At 46.0% G+C, this 27,136-nt stretch overlaps 1 pseudogene; it reads right to left on the bottom strand.

Moving 5' to 3' along the window:
• Window positions 1–14,174: 14,174 nt before the first annotated feature.
• Window positions 14,175–19,889, bottom strand: LOC136498789 (stomatal closure-related actin-binding protein 1-like; annotated as a pseudogene).
• Between the last annotated feature and the right edge of the window lie 7,247 nt (window positions 19,890–27,136).

Below are 27,136 nucleotides of genomic sequence, written 5' to 3'. Positions count from 1 at the left end.
CCGATCGGGGACGCCCGCTCGGAAGGAACCAGAAGGCATGTGGAGAAAGGCAAGGCAAGGCTCACAAGTCAAAACCATTATACCAGGCATCATACCTTGCACGGAACAACACTCTATGGCCACCCTAATACAAATAGTATTGTAGGCGCCGATGCCTCCCACTATAGTATGGTAGAGGCCGCTAAAACTCCCATACGGTAAAACCCCCCACGTGTCCCTAGACATCGATAGCGGTATGGGCACTAGGATTCACTATACCAGGTGAACATAACAAGGCTCCTCACATACCTCTAGGTATTAAACAGTTTTTTGCAGGTACTAATGTCAACCCTTCCCGAAGAAGACAACGCCATCTCCCACATGCACTTGATATTCTACAGTAACATCAACAGCGTTGTGGGGGCCTACCACTATCCAATCCTTGTCAGCATGGGCAACAAGGCTTAAAAACATCCATACCCTCTCCTTCTTACCTGTAAAGCCATCTCCTTCATCTATAAAAGGGGATGGACTCCCTCCAATAGAGGGAACTGAATGATCGAAGACCGATTCTAGTAGGCCAGAGTTCCTTAGATCGATAGCTCACAACCACAGAACCACCAAGTTCTGACCGCAAGCACACGCTTGAACTCCTAGCTCATAGCGAAATTCCTGTCACTCTCGGCCCTTCTGGTCGGAGCCGACCAGACCTCTTGTATACCCCATCTTTCTCCTTCTTGTTTGTAACCCCACTACAAACTTCGAGCACTTGGGCTCGGGAATAAAGTCACCGACTGACCCTGACTAGATGTAGGGCATGTTGCCTGAACCAGTATAGATCCTGTGTCATTGAGTGCTAGGCCACCTCCGATCACAACGTACAACAAAACTATAAATATTCACTAGTTAGTCACTTTCTGCACCGACATTTGGCACCGTCTATGGGGAAGACGCTGTACGTTCAACACTTTTCTGGTCATCAGATGGCCCATTCTTTCACCACCCCCACCGTGGTGGGCTCGGGCGATACGATTCGCTTTGGCTCATTAGAGTTCCCCGCACTCTCGCCTGCTAGGATGTGGGTTCCACCCGTCTTCGAGCCATCCCAGGCCTTCCTCTTCGAAAGCCTAGACTTTGTCACCGACCGACTCGGCGTACTCCACCTCCACGAGGAGACTTGTGACCCAACACCTATCGGAGAGATGTCCTCCATCAACTCCAGGAAGCACGACTTCGACGGTGCGGCATCTGCGCTTCATTCTAAGCAAACTCTCTGCTCAAACCTCGCTGTAAGTAATATGCATACTACTACTCGCTCTTTATTTACCATCTCTCACCAATCACCCAGAGGGAATGTACCACCCATGCCACAAACACCATACGATCGGTTACCCTATGGCCTCACATCCTCCATGGATGCATTCGCTAGGGGGCTCCGAAGGATACTGGCATGATCCCCCCTCATGTCTAAGTTCGTGGGAATAGCAGGCTGTGTTCCTACCATTTCCCTCAAACTCCTGGATGGTGAGGGCGAGAGCGACGGTTCCAGCATCGATGATGTGGCATCCTGCCACTGTCCGCCCTAGGAGTGCGCTATGGCGGACGCTCTAGGACAACCGTCGATGGTTGCGGAGTCTACACAAACTCAAACCCCTCTAGACCCGCATGCGGGGGCCCTCGCGTCTGCGCAAGCACACACCGAGGAATTACGACAACGACGGCAGAACTAGCCACCACCTGCACCAGTGCCATTAGTACAACCCGTTGCACCCCATGTGCATGGCCTGATGAGCGGTGCCTGGGGTCATGCCCGTCAGGTCCAACACGACATCATGAACGAGGGAAACGATCTCCCTTAATTCGCCCGGGCTGGCTAGAACATCGCCGCTATGGCAATGCTTCGGCGCAGCATTCTCGGGCCCATCGACCCCTAGGAGCGGGTAGTCTACCGAAACCTCTAGGTTCTAGTAGAAGCCACTGCCGTCCAATAGGCAGAAAGCTCCGCGTTGCGACTCTGACCCACGCCCTCTCTCCCCACCGGGGGGGACGAGGACACACTAGATGGATCGCTCCATTCACTCACCGCCACAGCCATTAGGCCTAGCTCGGGGTGTGGCAATCGCGCCATGCTCCAACCTAGCACCTGCTCCACGCCAACCACCGGTACACGAGTGGAAGTTGGCTCAGTTGCCAAACATGATGGGCATGTCGATCTGCTTGAGTGGGTATGCCTATGTTCCCAAGATCACCCCATGGAAGGGGGAGCCCGCTAGGTGGAGTTCTAACCAGGGGATGCATATGGTGTCGAGGGTGTCAACATAGAGGATGTTGAGGCTGTTGCCTCCGTCCATCAGCACCTTGGTGAGGTGCTTCTTGCGGACGATGGGGTCAACGATGAGCGGGTAGCATCCTGGTCTCACAACGTCGGAGGGATGGTCCCTTTGATCGAAGGTGATCGGAGATTTCGACCAGCTAAGGAAGGAGGGGACGACTGAAAGGTCCTTGTTTGGTTTTGGTAATTGAGTGACAACTTAGGTGGACTAATTGTGTTTATGTAAGATACACAGGTGATTAGTCCACAGGTACATGTGTGTGAGCAACATATGCCATGAAGGTGAAAATGGCTTGGAGATGTTGCAAAGCTCACACATGTGATGATGAAGGAGCTTAAATGCACATGAGACATGACATTGAGTCATGTGATCAAGGTGGAGAAGATCAAGACAAGACTTGGCTTGATGGATCGGTTGCAAGCGTGAAGGGCAAGTCGGAGGCTTTGGAGTGATGGACCGCGTGGCGGTGAAGCTTGAGCAAGACTTGGCGCCGATGGACGATGGCAACGGTGAAGAGCAAGTAGAGTCAAGATCGATGAACCAATATGATCATGTGATGATATGAAGTGGATCATATCATTGTTGATCGTGTTGGTGCATGTGTTGCATCGACTTTGAAGGAGATGGAATGGAATGCGCAAGGCAAAGGTATAACCTAGGGCATTTCATTTCACCGGTCATAGGTGTGTAGAGAAGTTTATGACCGGGTTTAGGATAGATGGCCGTACTATCAAGAGGGGCAAACTTGTTTACATATCGGTCATCTAGTGCCACTCGAGTGATCTAACTTTGCATCGTCGCTAGGATCGAGTGGCGTGGCAAGTTGAGTGGCTAACATCCTTTGGGAAATGATTGTGAAAATGCTAACACACATACACATAGTGGTGTACACTTGGTGGTGTTGGCACATTTACAAAGGAGGTGGTGTTTGCAGGGGTGAGATGGGTTTGGGTCCCTCTCTCCCTCTCGCCTCGTAAGCTCGGCGGGATTCGGCGCTTTTGGGAAAATGGAATGTCTATTTTCTATTGCGCCGGATGCAAATTCTTGGTGGTTAGCACATTGGTGCAAGGGTGAAGAAGTTAGAAGTGAAAACGAGTTGGTCGTGAAGATGCTAGTGTCGGTCAACTGACTGGACACTGGATCTAAATGCACCGGACGCTGGCAGGCTGCATCCGGTCGCGCTAACGTGGAGTGTAGCAGTAGCTGGAGAGTGACCGGACGCTGGCTGCGTCCGATCGCGTTCGACCGGACGCGTCCGGTCATGCTCAGGAGCTTATTGGAAACGACCAGACGCTGGGGGTTCAGCGTCCGGTCAGTTAAGTGCTGCTGCGTCCGATCAAGTCAAGTGACCATTGGAACCGGGACACGTGGTCGTCTGCGAGCGACCAGACGCTGAGGTCCAGTGTCCGGTCAACATGACCAGAGCGTTCGGTCGGCCCGACCGTTGCCTAGTGAAGGGGTAACGGCTAGTTTAGCCCTTGGGGCTATAAATAGAAGTGGCCCTCGGCCATGGCTGGTGTGGAGCACCTCAAGGGACTTAGTGTCCATGCTTGTGAGTGCTTGGGAGCCCTCCATCACACATATACTTGATAGTAATCATTCGGTTGTGTGAGTGAGTGATTCTAGTGTGATTGCATCGTGAGGTTGCATCGAGTGGCACTAGATGATCGAGTTGCAAGTCGGTGGTGCTTGTTACTCTTGGAGGTTGCCACCTCCTAGATGGCTTGGTGGTGGTCTCCGTCGAAGCGCGCAAGAAGGTTGTGCGGCGCTCCGGAGAAGTGCTTGTGAGGGGCATTGTGCTCGCCCCGCGGGAGCCGCGAAGAGCAACTCTAGTAAAGCGTGTCATTGAGCTACCCTCACTCAAGGGGTAAGTTCTTGCGGCGCTCGACGTGCGAGCTTAGCGGGTGATGCTAATTAGCCGCCAAACCACCAAGTGAGCGGTCGACACAACAGGGACTAGCGTGTTGGCAAACACGTGAACCTAGGGAGAAAAATCATCGTGTCAACCTTGTTCTTCCCATTGGTTTGCATCCCCGTTACATAAGCTTGCAATTACTTTTATACATATTAAGCTTGTGTAGTTGCTCTTGTAATTAGATAGCTTGTGTAGCTTGCTAATTACCTTCTTGCTTGTGTAGCATAGAAGTAGCTCCCTTACGTGGCTAATTTGGTTTTAGTAACCTTGTTAGTCACATTGCTTAGTTTGTGTAACTAAGTATTTGCGCTCTCTAATTAGGCATTGGTTGCCTTGTTATTGAGCATTGCTAGTGAGCTTAGTTAGCTTTATGCTTTTGCTTACTAGCATGTGTAGGAGCTCCCTTGTTGTTTAAAGTACTAGTGGCATAGGTTTGTGTGACCTTGCTCCTAGAATTGTTTAGGAGAGCTCTAGCTAGCCCGGCACCTTAGTTGTATAATTAGTATCTTTGCAAGGTGCTAGTGAACATATATAGAGGGGTATAGTCTTGGCTAGACCGATTGTTTTAATTCCGCATTTATATCGGTTAGCCGACGCGATTAAGTTTTAGAAAAGACTATTCACCCCCCCTCTTGTCGCCATCTTGACCCTTCAACGACCGTCTCGGCGACGGATGCCTCCCTATAGTGCACCTTGTGCTAGCGCTTAGACAAGATAATGTTGGATCCACCAAAGATCATGATGCATTCCTCAGGGTTGGGGAAGCCATCCCCGTCCTTGCCCGCCGCACCTCCCTTCTTGGTTGTCACCTCTTTGCCGTCTCCTTCTTTCAGCCCACCAGCCTATCACAGGAAACATTTGAGGAGCTCGTAGTCCTTGTAGAGGTGTTTGATGGGGTAGGCATGGTTGGTGCATGGGCTATCCATGAGCTTGTTGAAGTGGTCAGGTAGGCCCTACTGGGGCTGCTTGCCTGTGCGATCAGTTGCGGCAACCAACACGGTGTTGTCTGGTCGGCGCCGATCCATTTTGTTCTTCTTGCCCCTCTATGTGGAGGGGCCCTTGTCTTGGTCTGTGCGCTTGGCCTTGACTTTGTCCCAACCTCCATTGAAGACCGCTCCGACCGCCTCCTCGTCGGAGGCATGGTTAGTGGCGACGTCGAGCAGGTCACGTGTGGTATGTGGCTTCAGGTAGCCAAGCTTGTGGGTTAGGGACTCGTAGGTCATCCTAGAGAGGAATACGCTGATGACATCCACATCGACGACATCAGGGAGGGAGTTGCATCGTTGGGAGAACCTATGGATGTAATCCTATAGGGACTCATTGGGCTCCTGCTGGCAGCTCTTGAGGTCCCATGAGTTACTAGGGCGGACATACGTCTCCTAGAAGTTTTCGACAAAGACCCTCTTGAGGTCCACCCTGTCACAAATGCTATTGTGCGGGAGGAATTCAAGCCATGTCCGAACATATTCCCCCATGCAGATGGGGAGATATTGAATGATGAAAAGGTCATCATCCACCCCTCCGGCTCGGTAGGTGAGCCGGAGACCTTCGAGACAAATACCGATGTTCGTCTCCTGGGTGTACTTGGTGATGTTGGTGGGTGGTCGGAAGCGTTGTAGGAACAGTACTCTCCAGATACGCCAGCCAAAGGCCCATGGTCCCAGGCCCTCAGGGCAAGGACTTCGGTCGTCTGACCGACGACCATTCCTGGGGCGTGTTTCACCGCTCCCCTTGATGGTTCGGCCAGGGCCCATGTTGCCTGCCCTTATCGTTGGCCAGTGGACGTCATCATCATGCCAGGCCTGATGTCGGTTACTGATGATACTATGAGTGTCTTGGTGTAGACTGAGGTGTTTGCGCACTGGCAGTTGGTGTGGAGCAGGCGCCACATCGGGCCATGGTGCAGTCGTGGCCTCTCAAGCCATGCTCGGCGGCTGTAGCAGTGAGCGGATGGAGCAATCTATTTGGTGCGTCCTTGCTCCCCCAGTGAGTGGGGAGAGAGGGCGCGAGTCAGAGTCACAATGTGGAGCTTTTCGCCTATTGAGCGACGATGACTTCTACCAGTGCCCAAAGGTTTTGGTAGACCACCCGCTCCTAGGGGTCGACGGGCACGAGAACGCCGTGCAGAAGCATTGCCGCAATGGTGATGTTCTAGCTAGCCTGAGCGAACTATGGGGGGTCGTTCCCCTTGTTTATGATGTCACGCTAGACCTAGCGGGCGTGACCCCATGCGCCACTTGCCGGGTCACGCGCATGGGGTGCAACGTGCTGCACTGAGCATGCTAACATAGCCGGTGGCTGGTGCTGTCGCCGTTGTCGTAGCTCCTCGGCGTGCCCTTGTGTGAGCACGAGGGCCCCCACACATGGGTCTAGAGGGGTGTGAGTCTGCTCAGACTCTGCAATGACCGATGGCTGTCCCAGAGCATCCGCCATAGCGCACTCCTAGAACGGACGGTGGCTAGGTGCCATGTCGCTGATGCTAGAGCCATCGCTCTCAACCTCATCATCTAGGAGTTCGTGGAAAGTGGTGGGAGCATAGATCGCCATTCCCACAAATTTAGATGTGAGAGGGGGCGGTGCCAGCGTCCTTCGGAGCCCCCAAGCGAATGCATCCACGGGAGACACAAGGCCATAGGGGAACTAGTCGCATGGTGTTTGCGGTGCGGACAAAATGGACCCTCTGGATAATCGGCGGGAGATAGTAAATAGATAGTAAATAATAGTATGCACATTACTCATGGTGGGGTTTGAGCAGAGAGTTTGCTCAGAATGAAGCGTAGGCACCTCGTTGTAACACCCCAGGTGTTTGGCTTCCACATTTGCACTTGCATTTCATGAACATGAGCATCATTCATCCATTCATGAGCTTATATTGCATGAAATATGTTTTCGAAACATTGCAACATATTGTTATATTTCATGTGTGTTTATTTTATGAAATGAATAGTGTGCAACACTCAAGTGCAACATGTGCAACTCACTTTAGTGAAACATGGTTAGTTAGTACTATGCAACAAAATCATGAAACATGTGAAACATGACTTTGAAACAAAGGTAACATTTCACTTGTTTTTCCATGTTTCAATGCATGTGATGCTTGATTTTGGTGTGACCAATGTGTAGTGTGGCTAATTATCCTCTAAAGCAACTTAGTTATACTTAGAATGTCATTAGGAACAATGTTCATGTTAATCATTTTGCCTAATTAGGTTTCCAAGTCATGGTTTGACTACTTTAGACCCCTAGAGCTCCTGGGTTTGACTGTTTAAAAAGTATAGCTTAGAGTGTTTGCATGTCTGAGCAACCTAAAGCAAAGTTGTAGCAAATTTTATGAGGAACAAACTTTGTTTAGGAGCCAAGTCATGAAAATATGTAGAACATGCTCAAAAAGGACCCACAAGTCAGTTTGAGGTCTATTTGGAAACTCTGAAAAATTTCTAAGTCATAAACCAGGATTTCAGTTTCGTGTACTCAACTTTGGCATGATTTTTCTCATGATCCTTTGAGAATTAGGTCTTGGTCCTTTAATAGGAATTGAAGATGGTATGAAGGGCTACAACTTTCATTTATATTGTTTTCACTAATTCTTCAGGTTTAGGAGATCAAGCACTGTCAATTCTTGCTGTCAGACCTTGATCTCTTAACTGAATCGGAGCTACAGTGTAACTGACCAGTTTCAGTGTTTCACCGCCGTGTGGCACCATGTGTCACAGCCGGCCTGACCGGCCAGGCCACGTCGGGCTGCCACACGCCAAATGAAGCCCCAGAGCACGCCTATGAGTCTCCCAGCGTCTCATTCCATTCCTTCGCCTTCTCCGCTCACAACAGCAGCAGCAGCGACAGCGCGCCGGCTCCGCCATTGCCGCCGAGCATGCTCCGTCACCTAGCTCCCTCGCCACCATGAAAATGTTGCCTCCAGCTAGCTCAAAGCTCCACCGTGTCCTCCTCTTCCTCCTCCACCTCTTGGCTGAGCCTATCGAGTCGAGGTGAGGGCACATTTGTCACTTCCGCTGCCACCGCCATGAGCGCGACCTCGCCGGAGTTCGAGGCCGCCGTGGTCGGGATAGCTAGGGTCCCTCTCATCCTCCTGTTCCTACCTAGCTAGCTCTATGGTGACCTCGTGAAGCTCGTACCGAGCTTGGAAGAGGCAATGGGGGCTCATCGTCACTAGCACTGCCACCAGAGCTCCGCCGAGCCACCGTGCGCCATGGCCGCCTTACCTAGAGTCCGCTAGAGCTTAGGGTTAGTAGGTCAATCGATGCGAGAGATCATGGCGAGCACGGAGGTACCCTCCTCGTCGCCGGTGAAGCCGCCGTCGGCGAGCTTCGCCACTGCCGCGCCGTCGCAGCCGCCTCCCCTATTTCCTCTCGCTGACCTGTGGGGTCATCTGACCTGAGGGCCTCGCTTGTCAGTGACTGAGTATTAGAAGCTAGTTCAAATATTTCCTGTTTTGATGCTGTTTTGTAAAAATTGTATCTCCAGTTTTGTAGATCCAAAGTGAGTGGTTCCAATTTTATTAGGATCATAGTGAAGTGTAGTATTTAGGAAAAATATAACATGAACACTTGTAGTAGAATTTTTGGATGAATTAAATAGGAACTTGAAATGTGTTTTTAAATGCATGCAAACTTGTTTAAATTATATCTTGAGTTTCTGTGCTCCAAAAATTATGAAATTTTGTTGGTGAGCTATTCTTGCTTAGTAGAAGCTCTGGTAAAAATTTGAGAGTCATTGCATGTATGGTTTGGGAGTTATAGATTTTCCTTTTATCATTGAATGATCCTTGTGTGAATTTTTGTAATTTATCTTGGAATCCAATGACCATGAAATTTTGTGGGGAATGTTATAGTACCTTAAGGATGCTAGGAAAAATATAAAATCTATTGCTTGACACTTTTCACTAGGGTTTCCTAATTATGTCATTTTAAGACATTGTGTCTTATCATTTTTGTGTAGGATGTTATACTTGCTCAAATGATGTGAAATTTTTATAGTGGTATACTTGGAGCATGCAGTACCTACTGTAATATTTGCAGATTAAATGGTGTAGTTCTCAATTATGTTTGTCATTTCTCTTAATGAATTAAATAAATTAAGAAAGGCATTAAAAGAAATGAATTGGTGGTGAACACTTTACTTTCTGGTGGTCTTGTGACATGTGTAATAAGTGAGTAGAGTTGGTTTTGTCCAATTAATTGTTTGCAACATAAGTTAATAAATATTTCCTGGCATTATGTCTTTCTCGATAGTTCTCGGGACCTTACAAAGTTCCCCATGATATTTTGGTTTGCTGGGAATGTGGTGAATACAAAAGTTGTAGATAACTTATGTATCTAGCTCCTATCAAAAGTTGGTGGCATTTGGCCCAGTAGTTTAGGAGCTACAGCTATTCAAAGTTAGATCACAGCGTTGCTTGTTCTCTGTCTTGTTTGGACCTGATTATATGGTTCTATAAATTTGACCTGATAAAGGTTGGAATCATGCCTTGATGTCTAAAAATTAATTGTAGGTAATTTCATAAGCTTTCCAAATTTTCTTGTTGCATGTCATTTGGAATTATAGATCTTCAGTTATGGTCAGTTTACCGTACCGCTGTATAGTCTCTATTTTGCTGAAATATGAGTGTTTGTGTGCATGCTTTGTTGCAATGTTCTTGTTGATTGTTAGGTGCTAGCCTAACTTGAGAACATGCTTAGGTACAGGTGCTAGATCCTTAACTGAAGATGAGCAATTGTATATTAGATTGTATAAACTTGGTAAGTTAAAGTGATTTGAATAGAGCTTAAGTCGGAAAACACGGACTGCAATAAGCATGTGCACTCCACGAGCATTTCTAACTTCGTTCATGTGTATCCATGATATTTATCGTGCGCATACATGCAATAGGTGTGCCGGAGGGAGTGACGCTGCTGGAATTCGAGGGAGCCAACCAGGAGGAGGAGCCTGAGGTGCAGGAAATCGACGAAGCAGCCACCAAGGAGGAGTTGCTCGAGTGCCCTAACCACCAACCATCCTCTTTCCTGAAAGGCAAGCCTCGAAGCATATTAAGACTCCCATGTTTTTACAAATACTTTGAGGATCTCTTATTGTTGATGATGCATTAAGTATAGGAATTGGTTGGAACCAATTGTTGAATTATATATTCATCATTGTCCAGATATCGTACTTGAATCCTATTTAAGTTCAAGAGCGGGTTAAATGCTTAGCCATGCTTAGTGCGGTAGAAGTCAGGTGACTTCCTGTCACCTGTGAGCTTTATGATGAGGTGGATCACGATTGGCTATATTTGCTATCGTGAAAAAGAACCATGTTAATAATGAATTAAGACCGGGCGGAGTCTTGTGTAGGTTTGGACATAGTGACTTCGTTTGTGTCGTTTAAGGACCGATACGCTGTACGTCCTTATGTCATATTGAACGTAGCCTAACACTTAGCTGGCCGGATAAGTCATTCCGACCGCAAAGCCTAGTAGCTCGATTCAGGCCAGAGACGTGAGTAGGGGTCTATAATTTGGATGGAAGTAAGGATGTGCGGGGAGCCATTAGCGTAAGCCCAAGGGCGGGTTAAGTCATCGAGCACTCATGGCAGAGTGGTTCTCTGATTTTATGGCACTATTCGAACTCGCGACTCCTGAATTGTACCAACGGTGACTTTGCGACCCTGATGGGGGAAGCAAGGTTTGTGTTAGGAATACCCCTGCAGCTGGATAGGAATCGATTCGAATCGTAGTCTCTCCCGGATAGTGAGAACTTAACTGAGTAGCGGCAACGTAGATTCAATTAATTTAACGATATGGTTAAATGGATGATGATGATAATGTTGCCACGATTTATACCTGATATGGTTATTAATGTTTGCATCTTAATCAAATGATTGCTTAGTATAGGTGCTAATGTAGACGACAGGTTAATGGCTAAAAGTCACTGCTAGTTCAGGTTAAGAGTTGATCATTATTACTTATGCTTTTCTGCAAAAAGAAAGTGTCAGCCAGATCCACTAAATTAAGCTATGCATGATCCTTGGTGTCATTTGTTTTGGTTTCCGACAGGTAAGTCTAGCTGAGTACATTCTCGTACTCAGGGTTTATTCCCTCTTGTTGCAGATGACCTTCTATATCAAGGCTTCTGTAAGTATTATCTCCACCCGGCGGATGACGAAGACTAGATCATGGGTATGATCTCTGTTTCTCTTATCTGAATGCTTTTGCGGGTTGTGATCAGCAAACCAGTATTTGTATTTGAACTCAGTGTGTAAGTTAAACTATTTGCTTCCGCATACTTTACAAGACCTGTTTTGTAATAACGATGACTCTGAGGTGTTGTAACCTATTTGCAAACCATCTGTGAAATGTTGTAACGTACGACATGTTATGTTGAATTACTGTGATCTTGGTTGTATGCACGTTGGTTTGAAATCCTTCGAGGTTTCAGTTGACTACCGGGTTTATATGGGCTCAAGTGCGAGAATTTGATCGTTTCGGTGATTGTTTTTGTACTTGTGCTCTTATAAATTGGTCGGTTCTGTGACACTCGTCATTGAAGTCATCGTGCGTCCCAAAGCCGAGGGAGGGTGCCCCTCCAACGGGTGCCAGAACAAGTGCCTCCTCGCGGAGGTGTAGTACGCCGAGCCGGTCGACGACGAAGTCTAGGCTTCTAAAGAGGAAGGCCTGGGACGGCTCGAAGACGGGTGGAACCCACATCCCAATAGGTAGGAGTGCGAAAACTCTAGTGAGTCGAAGCGAGTCGTATCGCTTGAGCCCGCCATGGCAAAGGTGGTGAAAAAGTGGGCTATCCGATGACCAAAAAGTATTGAACGTACAACGTCTTCTCCACGGACGGTGCCAACTGTCGGTACAGAAAGTGACCAACACATAAATATTTGTAGTTTTACTATATGTTTTAATCGGAGGTGGCCTAGCACTTAGTGACATAGGGTTTATACTGGTTCACGCAACGTGCCCTTCGTCCAGTTTGAGTCGGTCGGTGACTTTATTCCTGAGCCCAGGTGCTCGAAGTTTGCTGTGGGGTTACAAACGGAAGGCAAAAAGATAGGGGGTACAAGAGGTCTGGTCAGACTCTGGTCTGAAGGGCCGAGAGTAATGGGAGTCCCGCTATGTGCTAAGTGTTCGAGCGTGTGCTTGTGGTTTGAACCTGGTGGTTCTGTTGTTGTGTACTAGTGAACTGATCAATCTCTCTATTGGAAGAGAGCGCATCCCCTTTTATAGATAAAGGGGATAGCTTTACAAGTGAGAGGGAGAGAGTATGTATGCTGCTAAGTCTTGTTGCCTATGCCAGCGGGTACAGGATGATGGTAGGTGCCCACAATACTATTTAATGTTAGATGCATGTGGGAGGTTGCGTCGTCTTCTTCTGGTGTGACAGATGTTGGTGCCTGCCACACTGTTGATACCTAGAGGCATGCAAGGGGTTTTACCATGTTCGCCTGGTATGGTAAATGCCGGCGCCCATAACACTGTTGATGCCCAGAGGCATGTGGGAGGAGCCTTGCCGTATTTGTCTGGTATGGGAGTTGATGGTGCCCACAATACTATAGGGGAAAATATCGGCGCCTACAACACTGCTTCGGTTCTAGTCACGCTAGGGAGGTCGTAGGGGAATGTCCTGCAGGTGTACAGGGTACAGTCCTTGGTATTGCGGTTGACTTGAGTGCCCTGCCTTACTTTCTCCGTCCGTTTCCTAGTCCTTACCGAGCGGGCGTCCCCAGTCGATTGGTCCAAGTCGGCTCTGATTACACCAGTCGAAGAGGAGCTGTAAGCAGGGGTTTTCGGCGCATCCCCGGTCGAAGACGCGGGTCAGAGTCGAAAGTGGCGTTTGGCCAGGCCTTCCGGTCGGAGATGCCGTTCCGGAGGCGGGCTGGAGACCGAAGCGAGCGCTTCGGTCAGAGAGGCGGGCCGGAGTCCGAAGCGGGCGTCGTTCCTTCTCGGCCAGGCCTTCCGGTCGGAGATTGGATCGCCCTTCTGGCCTGTCCATTTAGGTTTTTGGACCGGCCCAAGAGTCGCGCGTCGTTCGCAACGTTGTCTGCTGGGCCGAGCCTTTGCTAGGAAGCCAGTCCATGAGGGACCCCCGGTTTATGAACCTGACAATACGTCTGAAACACTTGAAACATAGACTTGCAACATGTCTAAAAACACCTGAAACATATGAAATACAACGTCGGCGGCGGCCACAGCCTACCTAGTGGGGAATTGCGGTGGCGCAGGCCTCCTCTTCCTGTCGACGGTGCGAGGTGGATGGGGGCGCAGGTGCAGACCTCTATAGGAGCAGGCGCAAGCCTACCCTGCCTCCCCTTCCACGACGGGTGAGGTGGATAGGGGCGTAGCTCGAGACGGTGACGCGACGCTAGGCGCAGAGCAACATGGGATAGGGTCAGGTGCGGCGTCGCTGCGCTTGAGACGGCCGTGGCGGGCAAGGGCTTTGCCCGTGGCGAGCAGCCCCTGTGATGGAGAAGATGGGTGGTACTGGTTTTTTTTTGGAGGAGCCATGAAGGACTGAAGCGGAACGCAGAGCGGAGTGGAACGAGTGGCGTCGCGGGCAGGAGTGAGCTGTGGGGAAAGATAGCATCGAGGCGGGTGTGTGGGCGCATAGTGTCCAGATAAGGCCGAACGCCCGTGTCAAAGTATTATTGAATAATAAAAATTACCAATTGGCTGAAAAAAATAGACACCTGAAATATAGAAGTAAATTTATAGAGCCCCTCAAGTGGTGCTCCAAAAACACCAATTTCATACCTTCCATGAAGTTGGATAATAATTACTAAAAACATTAAACTACATAGACTACATTTATATCTTATTTTTGTCACATCTGCTCCATGCGCATCACCATTGAATGCACGTGAGGATGCGTGTGCTCTCTCTGGCTGTAGCTGCACACGCGACCCATATACATCCGAAGGTGAATGCACGTGGACGTATATGTCCTTAAAGGCAAATTTTTATTTTCAAATCTAATCGTGCAATTGTATCATTGAATTGAACAAGAGATAGACCCACGAGCCAGTATTCGGGCTCACATCACGACCGAGTCGGGTTAGAAGGTTTTTTCCCTCACTTCCACACATATTACCTATCATATCATTGCTTCAACATCAACACTAACATATGTCAAACACAATTAGACGTGTACTGCATCAAGCTTACATTACTGTCGCATCTCCTAGCAACAGATTACAACCCTCGCGACTGAAAACACAGTACAGTGAGATAGAAAGGCGGCGCCGAGGCGGTTAAAACGGTGCGCACGGCGCCTTCTTTCAGAAACCTACGACACGAGGACGAGCAGCGGAACAGCCCAGACTTGAACAGGAAAATTATAGGAACTGGTGCAAGCACGCTGTGCACGCAAAATGTACATCACTGCACAAATCGCGAATTGTTAAGAGTGGTGGGATCGGTAGAGCACAGGTGCCATCTTCGTTCACCAGGGAGTTTTGTCGCCTGGCCCAGCAAGGATGATCTGCAACCATTTCAATAAGGTAAGAAAAAATGTTGCAGCAGTATGAGACTCGTACATAGTGCTTGTCGAAGGCACATACATTGCAATCTATAGCGAAACGCCGAGCAAGCATGATGGCTGTGTTGCGTTCTCGAGTGCTCTCGAAGGCTAGCACCAAGCTGAGGTCGTTTCTGGGTCGCCAAAACATTGCCTGCGAGGCTGCTTCGCCTCCACCTCTAACACCACATAACTGTAACAAAAACAGCAAGGCCTTTAGGGGCTGGGAGAATCATCTCACTTGTCAACTTGGACTGAGCCTCTGTAACAACCCTTAAAGACAGGCAGGTTTTTTGCCATAGTAGATGCACCAATATGTAATATAATCCTTCGCAATCACTATCTAACAACGAAAGAGAAGATATGATGTTACTCATGCATTGTACCATACCTGCATTGATGAGGAATAGAATTCCTTGGCAACTAACCGACTTCCCTTTAGTAAGCCTCATCCGCAGTCTTCCGACATTGAGTACATGAACTGACTCTTTTGGCTGGTCAACGCCATTCAATTGAAGCACAACCACCTGTAATAAGACACAAAGCAAGGGGCAGTTAGGAACACCTGCTTAAGGTTATAATGGTTGTGCCTTGATTTGATTTCTAGGCTATGTTACCAGCAGCACTATTCAAATTAAGAGCAGCAGATGACATGTTTAATAGTACGTGTGCACAGTTGAAAAATTCAAGCTAATATACTGGTCATGCCGATTCAGACTACTTATTTGGTAAATAGGAATAAATGCTTCAAAAAGTTGCGATCTCAACATGTCATATTTGTGCAAAAGAAATGCCATAGAGTGGCAAAGGATGCTGGAATCATACATTGAATTCAGTTTCAGGTTTCCTTACGAGTGTCTCCACATAATCAACCAATCCAGCATCTGCTAACAATAATAAACACATGTTAGTCATGCAATAACCAACACATACAAATACTGCTCACCAAATGTGTCCAGTCAAACAAACCAGGGTCTACTGGCCCAGCTGTCTTTGCTACTGCAATTTCACCACCAACATCGATTTCAGCTTGCAAATAGCGTCCAACATCATGCGGCTCTAGAGCATATACTGGTCTTGTGGCACCTAAAGAGGTTCAAAACAAAAGATGTAAAAAGCACTGGCACTCTGAATTTAATGCGACAAAGACAGAGCATGATTCCACCTGAAATAATCTCTTTGTTGCTTTCTTTTGGATGTATCCGGAACCACTGGATTGAAATATTTGACAAATCCATGTGAGTACCACTCAGACCAACTATACGTAGCATTGATCCTAAGCATTGGAGACCTTCCAGATCGAATGAAGGGATGGTACCATTTTCTTTTAACCTTTTATGCATTTCCAACTGCCAGAAACATATTTCTAAATCAGTAATGTAACAAGGTCTTATATTTGACACAACAAAAGATCACTACTGCTGGAAACACTTCAGATGTTGACAATAAAACAGCTTGAGGCTGTCTGAGGACAGCAGTGACTAGAGACACACAGTTCACTTTTTGTGACTGATCCAAGCAGTACCATAGCTTTTCCCCCGAAATAAAAGAAGTGGCATATACGCATCATGCTTCTGAATAGAATGGCGCTTGTGTTATTTATACTTACTTCCAGTACACTAAATAATACCAATTCCAGAATACTAACAAATTGAACCAGGTATTTGTAACAATAAAAAGTATACCTCTTTCAAAAGATTAACACAATCCTTGGACTTCTCAACAAATGTGTTACGTAAAATTCGTATTTCATTTTCCAGATCCATTGCCTAGACAAACGCAAAATGTATCATGTGACCATACGATGAAGAGAGTATACACACTCCAATTGATATACTGAGTTGTATAGTAGGTATGATTATCCCAACCTTGCTGGGCTGATGCAACATTTTGATCCTCCGGGCTTCTCTAACTTCTTTCTTTAGTTCTTCCATGTCCTTCCAAACATCAAATAGATATCAGAGACATGTTCATAGTTGAAAAGGGTATGAAGATAAGGTTGTTTATAAATTTGAAATGATGTAAAACCTCTAGATGCATATATGTATATACAAAGGGAATAACTTCTGCAAGTTCCAAATAAAAGCATGGCACTTGAGATTTGAACTAAAAATGCCAACAACAAACCAAAAGGCATGCATTAAGGTCAATACAACTAATAATACAGCCATAAACAACAAAGGGAAACTCTGGGAAATATCTTCTAGGTTATCCCAAACCATACAGATGTGCAGAAATAAACTTTCATGTAAGTGTAACTAAACTTTATAATTTGCATAGGTCCAGAGAATTAAGCAGGTTTTCAGAACTGATCAGACTGATTTATGTAATAATGCAATTATATAGGAAATATAGATGGGTAAGACAAGACAAGATGTATCAACGAGTATGTCTAAACTAGAGGCAGCAAATTTATGCGTCAGCTTGTATCAATTGGAATGTAATGAGGATGAAAAATTCTAAAATTTATCCCATACTTGCTTCCCGGTATTTTGGGACATCTTCTCATGCTCCTGAACTGCTTGCTGAACTCTTTGGACAGCACTTTTAGCAGTTTCTATTTCTGTATGAGCATTAGCTCTTTCTTCTTCAACAATTCTCTTTGCATCTTCCGAAGCCTATGAGCAAGATTAAAAAAGAGCAAACCCTCAAATTTGTAAACAAATAACAATGACAATGCAGAGACTGGATGGCTAAACCCATAGTGCTGCCATTTTTTTCTGAGAGAAATTAATGCCAGAACATAATGTTTACAACGCGTAAGAAAATCAAATCCAAAGTAAGGTAATCATATGTTATGCTCACATAAGTAGCTACACGATTTGTGAGCGATTTTTAAATTACAGAAAGTCAGGTGAAATGAAGGACTACCATACCATTACAACAAGATTCAATTTTTTAGGCAGGCCTTCAACAGCAATGAGTATTAGTATAAACGACAAAGTGCCGCGTAATTCCATATCTATTATAATTTTGATAATTAAGTGCCTTAGGGCCAAGTGGGGTGCTTGGGCCACTTATTTTTATGATCAACGGGTGTGCTCCTCAGTCGAACATAAGAACCCCTTCTCAATTGGGAACTTCAATATGTTTCTGGTTGAGGTATTTTCTAGAAGATATTGAGATTTAACAGTTAAGTCAACTTGTTGCAGATCTCTCACATGTTGAGCAAGGTATCCTCTGAAAACATAGCTACCAAACAGCAACCTTTCAAGTAAATAGATTCTCATTCCTCAAATTATTAAGACACATTTACATAAGTTATACAACAATGTAAAACACACCTGCTTTAATGATTTTGCCAATTTTGTGACCTCTTCTTTTTGCTGAAGCAACTCAGCTTCTCTTTTGGAGAGCTGAACCGCAAGAATCTCCACCTACAAAACGTTATACCCCAATCAAATATCAAAATGACAAAGGAGCACGACCTCAGCAGGTTGCTGGAAGTTCCTTGACAAAAAATAAAATTACAGAATTTAGGAAACAAGCTGACACATTAAACTAGGCTAGGTGGAGTATAAATTTTTCATTTATAAGACATGATATTATATATATATATATATATATATATATACACACACACACACACACATATATGTCAAGGGGAAAGGTAAACCCAATAAATTGGCAAAAGAATATGAAGAAACCAACCATAGATATAGACTCCTCGATTTCATCCTTAGTTTTGCCTGTCACCTGACCTCTCAGTGACTCTAATACACTCTTTAGATTCTTCAAAAGAATATCCCGCTCCAGCAAAGCTACTTGTCTCCATTTAACCTGCCAGTTTGTGCAAGTCAAACAAAATATTCAGTGTTATATGTTTGGTCAGGCTTACAATTATTGGAAAACTACATTCATCAGGGAACATATAAGCCAACACACTAATAAAGTGCACTACATATTTGTGTAATCATATAAGTATGAAAAGTGGTATTATGTTATTGAATCAATTTAAATACAACTGGCACGAATACACTGAAATGAAGGGGTCTGAACCTCATTCGACAACAGCGTGGCAGTGTTGAGACCCTTCTCAAACTTCATCGCAAGTTCACGGACAGAGAGACGCTGACGACGATCAAGTAGATCTGCAGTCTCCTTTGCAACGATCTCCTTGAGAGGTGGCATTTCTGGACCATCAGCCAGCTTGATCACTATACCATTTGAACCATTCTTGTATGTGGGGAATTTATTTCTGATAATATTTGCTGGACGCAATGGTCCTGGCCGCAGGACCTCGCTTTGTGCCTTGCTCCCATAAAGAGTTGCTGCCTTCGTCATCTATAAAATACCCTTCAATCCTGGTCCACAAAACAAAGAAATGTTATTGTGAAATTCAGAATTTACCATTTCTATATTCTATTTGGATAAAAAATTGCCATTTCACGTTTTCTTTTGCTAAAAAGAATGCCATAAAGAAAAGAATATTGACCAAACAACAGAACTTGCACAATGGAATCCAAGAATATAAAGGTGGATACAGGCTGGATAGGCACTAAAATATGACCTAATTGTTTCCACCATGTACAGCTTGCGTGCAGCATCAAATGATAAACATCAATTGAGCTTATCTTTGAGATGATATAGAAACAAGGAAACAAAAGGTGGATTCTCAAGACCAAAAAAAAAACAATTTCTAAACACTTTCTTTAACAATATACGCACCAGAAGAAAAGGAAAGAAAATAGGCACTCACAAACATGGTCACAAAAGGTTGCTTTCTAGCAGCAAACAAATGGATAACAAATGATTGCATCCTGCAAGTGTTAGACAAAATAATGAAGCATGAATCCATATAAGCCTCCAATAAATGTGTACAGAAACCCTTAACAGCAAATTCGAGTACTGAGCTGAAATTAAGACCAGAGTGGAACCAAGCACTTTTGACATCGCTTTCTTGAAATTCAAACCTGGATAGTCAGGGGACGGGAAGAATGCAACTTTATCAGTGAATAAGAAAAGCATCCATGCTTTACAGTTGGGAGTGGGCCACCATTGTTTGTTAGGAAAACGCAAGTGTTTGGTAGCACAGAGGTAGACTGCTAGAGAGGTGACTGTAAACAGGAAAACGGCATCTAGTGACACCACGGAAGGTCAGAATTTCCTCACATGACAGCTTCCCGTCGCTACCTCATTTATTCCACATGTAGAAAGTCAAACAAATTACGAAACCAAAAACGATATCTGAAGTCATCCGGGGACAATAGAAGTCGAGGACAGCCTAAATCATAATCCGTGGCAGCTTCAGCTGTAAGGACCTTATGGCTTGAAAGAAATAGCAGTACATTACACTAGTAGTCAGTAGAGCATAAGTAAGTGCACGACAGGACATTAGAGCTATTGAGTCGCCTAGCCCGTTGAGCTTACTCCGTATTTCCCCTTTTTTTTTTATCAACACAAGATTACAAGAACCTCCGTTAGCAAGCGAAGCCAGTACAGCTATTTTTCTTCGCCAGTACGCTAGTACAATTATTGGCGTAGACCCAACGATCAGATCGTTCAGCTGTTCGGTTGGCTGATAAGCGAGGCTGAAAAGTACTGTTAAGTACGGTAACCAAACAATGCTTCGAAACGAAAAAGAAACATACGGAGCTTAGTCTACTCCTACTAGCCCCAGAGTGCAAGTAGACGAGTATTTGTATTTGCAAGCTCTACAGGGCCCCATCATCAAGAGTATAAACAACTGGAGTCCAGCTGTAGCACATTCCCGTCGCAGGACTAACCACCCAACCGCTCCACGGAAATGCGAGCCCCGGCCCCACGCCTCAATCTTCTACGCTGGCAACCCAAGCCAAGGGGTGGAACGAACAAAGCGTGTCTCGATGATGGGCAACGCAGAACGCGAAGAACCTTAAACGCTACTACAAGCAAACAGAGCGGAAAGATCCAAACTCTCCGCTCCCCGAGCGAGGAGTACATACAAGCATCAAACAAAACGACAAGGCTAAGAAAAAAAGCACGCCAAAATCCGCGTAGGGAGGAGACATAATGGTTGATACCGAGAGGTAACTAACCCTCGCAATGCGCGCGCCTTGGCCGCGGCTCAGGCGGCCGCCTCCACGGCAGCAGAGCTCGAATCGAGTCGCGGGACTCACAGCAACAGCAGCAGGGGGAGAACTGCTGGCCGCGGAATCGGCCCGCAACCCCGCGCCGCAATGGGGGGTCGCTCCGGCGAGAAGCCTGCGGCGAGATTGGGGATCTCGCGAGGGCGAGGGCGATGCGGTGCGGGCCAGCGGGGGAGGCGGAGGCGGAGGTGGTTGCTTTTCTGCGCGGGTTCTGCTCGCGCCTCGCGCGCTCGGCCTTCTCTCTCTGCTGGAGTGGTGGTAGGGGCTTATGGGCTGGCAGTGGGAGCAGGGGAGGGCGGGTGGCAGCTTTCGCTCAGTTCACTGGCTTATAAGCCGTACGGAACGAATAAATAGTATTTTTGTTTCACTACAGATCGATCCACGGTATTTGTGCAGTCGGTTCGTTAAGCCGTAGCTTATCGTAAATAGTTGAAATAGTATTTTTTTCTTACATAAATTAATTAATAGTATTTTTTCACGAATCAGATACAAACCAACATGTTGTCGCTGTTGAACGGCGATCGCTGGTCCGGCGCCCCGGCCGGGGGCATCGCATCTCTCCTTTTGCTAGGGCCACACTGCACAACGTGCATCTTTCTTTCTTGTTTCCTGGTTCACAAGGCAGGAAGGACCATAGGTAGAAGAAGAAAAGAAAAGCTCAACAAATTCCCCCTTTTGTACGTTGTACTGTGTGTTTAAATTTTGTTAATTCATACTATTTCCACTTGCATAACCTTAACATTATTGCTATCCTCCTATGGATCTTAATTAATATGGGGGCTACTGATATGACATACCAGAAATGTTACTTTAGAGGCATAAAAAAAGGGGTGTCACTTTAGAGAATTTGGTTATATGGGGCTTTAATTAATGTACATATAGTGATTGTATCCAAATTCCTGACATGCATTAGTCATTGTTCTGATTGTATATGTCTTATAACTGAATTCGAATAGGATGAAGATGTGACATCCTCCTCCACCATTTGATTGTATTTGTTTTAACCCCCTCGGCGTCTAATTCTTGCACGCATATAAAAATCAATTAAAAATAAAAATCCGTTGGGATTGGCACGCCATCACGCCAAAGTCGAGCACACCAGTGACAGTGACCATGCGTCACAGAGGAGTATACAAGCAACGTGCCTGAGCAATCTGTGTGCCTGCATGCGCCCCTCGCGCGTCCGGATCCGGTGCAGCATCCCACTCTGTGTGGCCGACACGATCCCCGCAGGAGGAACGCCTGTCCGTGGTGGGCGCAGAGGATCCCGAGCGGGGATCCCCACGAGCGCGAGGCGACCAGCTCGGGGGCGGGACCCAGGGCCCAGGCAGGCAGCAGCCAGGAGAAGGCCGGTGCCGCTTATCCCGGACCCGAGCAGGCGGGTGGTCGCGCCCAGCGACGACCGGTGGCGGCCATCGCTCGGACACGACACGAAGCTGGTGGCGGGAAAGGAGGGGGCCGGGCGATGGCGGGAGTCCGTTACGACGTTTTATGCGGAGCCCCTTGCAGTTGCCCGGTATCTGTAGAGGGTCATCGAATCAACCCCTCACCAACCTAGGCCCCGTTCCCGTTCGCTTGAACTTACGAATGGTCTCACAGAACATCAGCATCATTATTTGACGGGAAGGAAAGGAAGGCCGCGCCGCTGTCGCTGTCAGGGATTAACGGCCGGTCCGGTCTGGCTATTCACTGCCCTGCCGCGGCTGCTTGCAGATTATTAATTAATGCTTATAATAACGTAATGTTATGAATACCCGCACGGTCCGTGTCGACTGTTGGGGGCGTCGATTCGATTATATGTATAATCACGGCGTTCGGATGGTCCGCGCTACAGTGTTTTTGGATGCTTTTGGACGATCGAATAGTATTCTGTGAGAGAGAATAAGCTGAAATAACTATACCAGCCGAACGCGTTGAATATTGGTTGCCTTTGAATATTGGTTGCCTCAATTATCGGCGAGCCCCATGCTAAACGTAACCTGCAGGTTATACACACAACATGCTGCCTAGTAGTAGTAGCAGCAGCACTGAAGGCGAGAGCTTCTTTGACCTTGTCTGATCTCTTAAGCCCTTATTTAGTTTCACCCTAACTTCCAAAAAGTTGCTACAGTATCTGTCACATCGAATGTTTGCGGCCCGTGCATGGAGCATTAAATGTAGATAAAAAGAAAAAACTAATTGCATAGTTTGGTGGGGAAATTGCGAGACGAACGTTTTAAGCCTAATTAGTCCATGTTTGAACACTATTCGCCAAATAAAAACGAATGTGCTACAGTAGCCTCAAAATCCAAATTTCTCCAACTAAACAAGGGCTAAAGTCTTCACTCATGCATGTTCTATTCTTCTTCCAGAATAATTAATTAATTAAACGAACTCGATATGATCACTTACCGAACTCAGAGATAAAGGTTACCAGTCCAGCAACCCCAACAAACATGCTAATTCTAGCTCCTAGCAGCTAGCTAGCTAGCCACAGGAGAGATTAGGCTTAGGGGGTGTTTGGTTACTACAGGAAAATTTTAGTCCATGTCCCATCGGATGTTTGAACACATGCATGAAGTATTAAATATAGACGAAAAAAATAACTAATTGCACAGATTGTGGCTAATTTGCGAGACGAATTTTTTAAGCCTAATTAGTCCATGATTTGACAATGTTGTGCTACAGTAAATATATGCTAATGGCGGATTAATTAGGCTTAATAAATTCGTCTCGTAAATTAGTCTCCATCTGTGTAATTAGTTTTATAATTAACTCATATTTAGTTCTTCCAAATAGCATCCGAACGTCCGATGTGACATAGACTAAAATTTAGTCCAGGAAACCAAACACCCCCTTAACGTGAAGATTTTGCACTCTGTGTGTCGAAACTCGAAGTAAGGAGGTGGGAGAGAGTGAGAAAAACCCACGCAGCGCTCGCCATCATTGCTGCTGCCAACGCCGTGCAGTGCGACAGTTTTGTTTTCTAATTAAACAGCGATCGTGCAGGCAGTGGTCATCAGTCAGCAATACTATGATATAGATATCTTGCGATGGAAGGCACGGCGGCGATGATATGATGCGTAATTGACCCAATTAAGCAGCAGCGGCGACTAATCAATCAACGCGCGCTCTTAACCACTGAGCGCACCGATCGATCGGTGATTTATTTAGGGTCTCTCTTTCTTCCGAGTGGAGTGTCGATCATGCAGTCGGCCGCAAGGGCCACCATCGACATCATCATCATAGCTTGGAAAGGAACTCATCCAACCCAAGGACACGGAGAGATCGATCGGGTAGAGGACGAAGAAATTAATTAATCAGTTTGGATTGCCATTGCGAAAACGGCAGCCAACATGCTGCGTGCGATTGTAAATGTACAGGTATGCATAGCTTTCCAAAGCCCAACCACATCCCCCTGTTCCATCCTTATTTTGGGGAAGCTCTGTCTGTTCCATGCATCCTTAATGCAGCTCGCTCACACATGATCCGTCGTCGTCGAACTCGTCCCTGTCAAGTCTCCAGCACAGGTATAATTGTAATAATATGCTAGCTCAGGTCTCTCTGCTAGGCCAGGACAGCAGGAAGGATCATTATGTAATAGTCTATTGCAGAGATTAGCTGCTCGTCGCTGCCTCTTGCTAACCGCTCTGCATTCAAACGGTGGTTATACGTACCATGCATACAGGCAGCTGCTGGTTGATTGTATGTATAGTATGTATCGGTATCCATCGGCCGATCGGTCTACCATCCACCCAGCATTTATCGGGTACAGGCGTACAGCTGAGCATTTGCAGGAATTCTTGAATTCGCTACTATGGATGGATATATACATGCATGCAGATGCAGCACGCACGGCATGGCGTGGCCCAAACGAATGATGATTGCTTGCCCTGCCTGGTCCAATATCTCTCTGAAGACGGCACGTTCAGGTTTCAGGACACGATCACGCCGCTTCTCTCCAGACATGTTCCCAGTGCAAGACCCACCCCTATGTTTCATCTTTTCAGATTGAGGCGATAGTAGTAGTAAAACGTGACGCATCATTGTTACACAGTAACGTCTGATAGAACCGAAAGCACTCTCAGACGTAGATCGATGGGTCATACTTAGCTTAATAGAAGACTTGGTGATGGACCTCACCAGGCGCAGCCACGACCACGGCGCCACCGCGATGTGACCACTGGAGTCGTAGTAGTAGGGGAAGCAGAGACGTGTCCGCTAGGTCGTCGTAGGTAACAGCAGTGCGGGCGCGGTGCTGGTGGCGGCGGCGAAGGCGATGTCGCTTTCCGTCGCTTACACCTCCCCCTTCTAGATCGGACGGGGGTTCGGACATCACGGTGGGGCTGACAGTTGCGGTGAATCTCATGTCTTGTGCCCCAGCCCCCACCGTCATTTTATGGCGCTGCACGACGGGGGCCCATCAGCAAGTAAAAAGGCTGAGCGCCCCCCGATCAGGGCGCGGATCAAGGTCCCAATTGACCGGTAAAGATCAACCTAACATTCTCCCCCTTGATATCACCTTATGACTTAAACTTAACTTCCTTTTTTTTTCTATTTCATCACAGATCAATACATAGAGCGTGCATCATCGTCACAGTCAGTTGCCATTAGATTTCATAGCTACAATGCACCTCTCTGTTTTAAAACAGATACTCAACTAGGCCCTTAGTATCTAGAAATCATAGGCTTTCCCGTAAACCCATGTCGTTTGTGTGTTCTCTGAACGCACTGGGTGATAAGCCTTGGTAAGCGGATCCGCAAGTACTTACTCGGTACTTATGTGCTCAATGCTTTCAAAATGATTCTGGATTTTCTCCTTTACAACATATAACTTAGTATCAATATGTTTGGTAGCACACTTGACATGTTGTTTTAGGAGTTAACTTACTTTAAATGGTTATTGCTGCTGTTTACCATTGTTAAATCCGGGTAAAAATTACCTTAACCTCTTTTGCCTGTACCTTAAGCCTTATGTCAAGCTATACTATAGTATGCATCACTGATGACACAACAACTGTTTCTTTAGAGTTTTTTTTAAATAATACTTTAACTATGAGTGTTAGCAACTAATATGGATTTCACTACATATCTCACCAAGACTTAACATTTGTATCATCAACTATTTAAGAGTACTTATTATTTCTTACTCAGCATGAGGCCTATGATACTTTACAAAATTGCAAGACATTCTCAACTCCATTCCAGTGATCTATATCTGGACTGAACTTCTGTCAAAATATCCCGGATACATAAACTACGTTAGGATAAGTTCTTACTTATACTTGTACACTCATCAAGCTTCCAACATGAAAGATACTAATGGCTAGAGGGGGTGAATAGCCTATTAAAAATTTCTACAACAACACTAAGACAAATGATTAGTCAATAAGATAGTGAAACGAATTTTGCGCTAGCACTATACTTGGGGTTGCAAGCCACCTACCCAGTTCTATTTTCTATGATCCCTAGTATATCACAACAAGGCTATGTCTTGAATTTACACCTAAGTGATCAATCTAGCAAAAGTGATATAATAAAGTACTACACTATCTAGACTTGACTACCACAAGCTCTACACAAATGAATATACAATGAAATACAAGAGAGTGGTAGAGAGGTATACCGCCGTGGCAAGTGATCAATCAATGAATACCAATAAATACTATGGCAGAACTGCCTAATCTAATGCCTCACAGGAGTGTTTGTCTAACATTAGACACTAAGCACTCAAGGGAGAACACTAAATTACTCGGTTCCGTCGGGCACACCCCAGGAGAGAACCCAAAAATCCACATTTTTGCCATTAGGATCACAAATGAGAGAATAAAGCTTACATCGTTCATAACCATTTCTTCCATCACTTTTAATACAACATCAGAGTATAATATTTATTAGTATAATAGCGGAATGTAATCATATTATTAGAGTTATGAATAATTTAATTGAACAACGGAATATAAACATGTGAACAGAGTTACAACGGAAATAAACATCTATTAATGACATGATAAAGTATTGATATATAACAACTATGACAACATATTATAAACTTTCATTTATAAAAATATTTGGTGAGAGTTGTAAATAAGGACTACGATCACAGCGTAAATGAATCCTCGCTGAGCCCACCAGGAGGAATCAACACACAAGGGTCAGCTTTAGCATCCACCTGTCACTTGCAACAGGAGGAATAAAATCCTGAGTACTTAATTATACTCAGTAAGACTTACTCGACAGGAGTAAAGAAAAGACTCCAAGGATATGCAAGGCTATCTGGCTTGTGGGTTGCATTTGCAAGAAGCATTACTAAGCGTGCATTCTTATGTTCGATTTTTATTAATTGCCACA

Source organism: Miscanthus floridulus, chromosome 1 (genome assembly GCF_019320115.1).
Source record: "Miscanthus floridulus cultivar M001 chromosome 1, ASM1932011v1, whole genome shotgun sequence".
Classification (NCBI taxonomy): Eukaryota; Viridiplantae; Streptophyta; class Magnoliopsida; order Poales; family Poaceae; genus Miscanthus; species Miscanthus floridulus.
The sequence above is the reverse complement of the archived record's forward strand: the minus strand, read 5'-3'. Positions and strand labels throughout refer to the sequence as shown.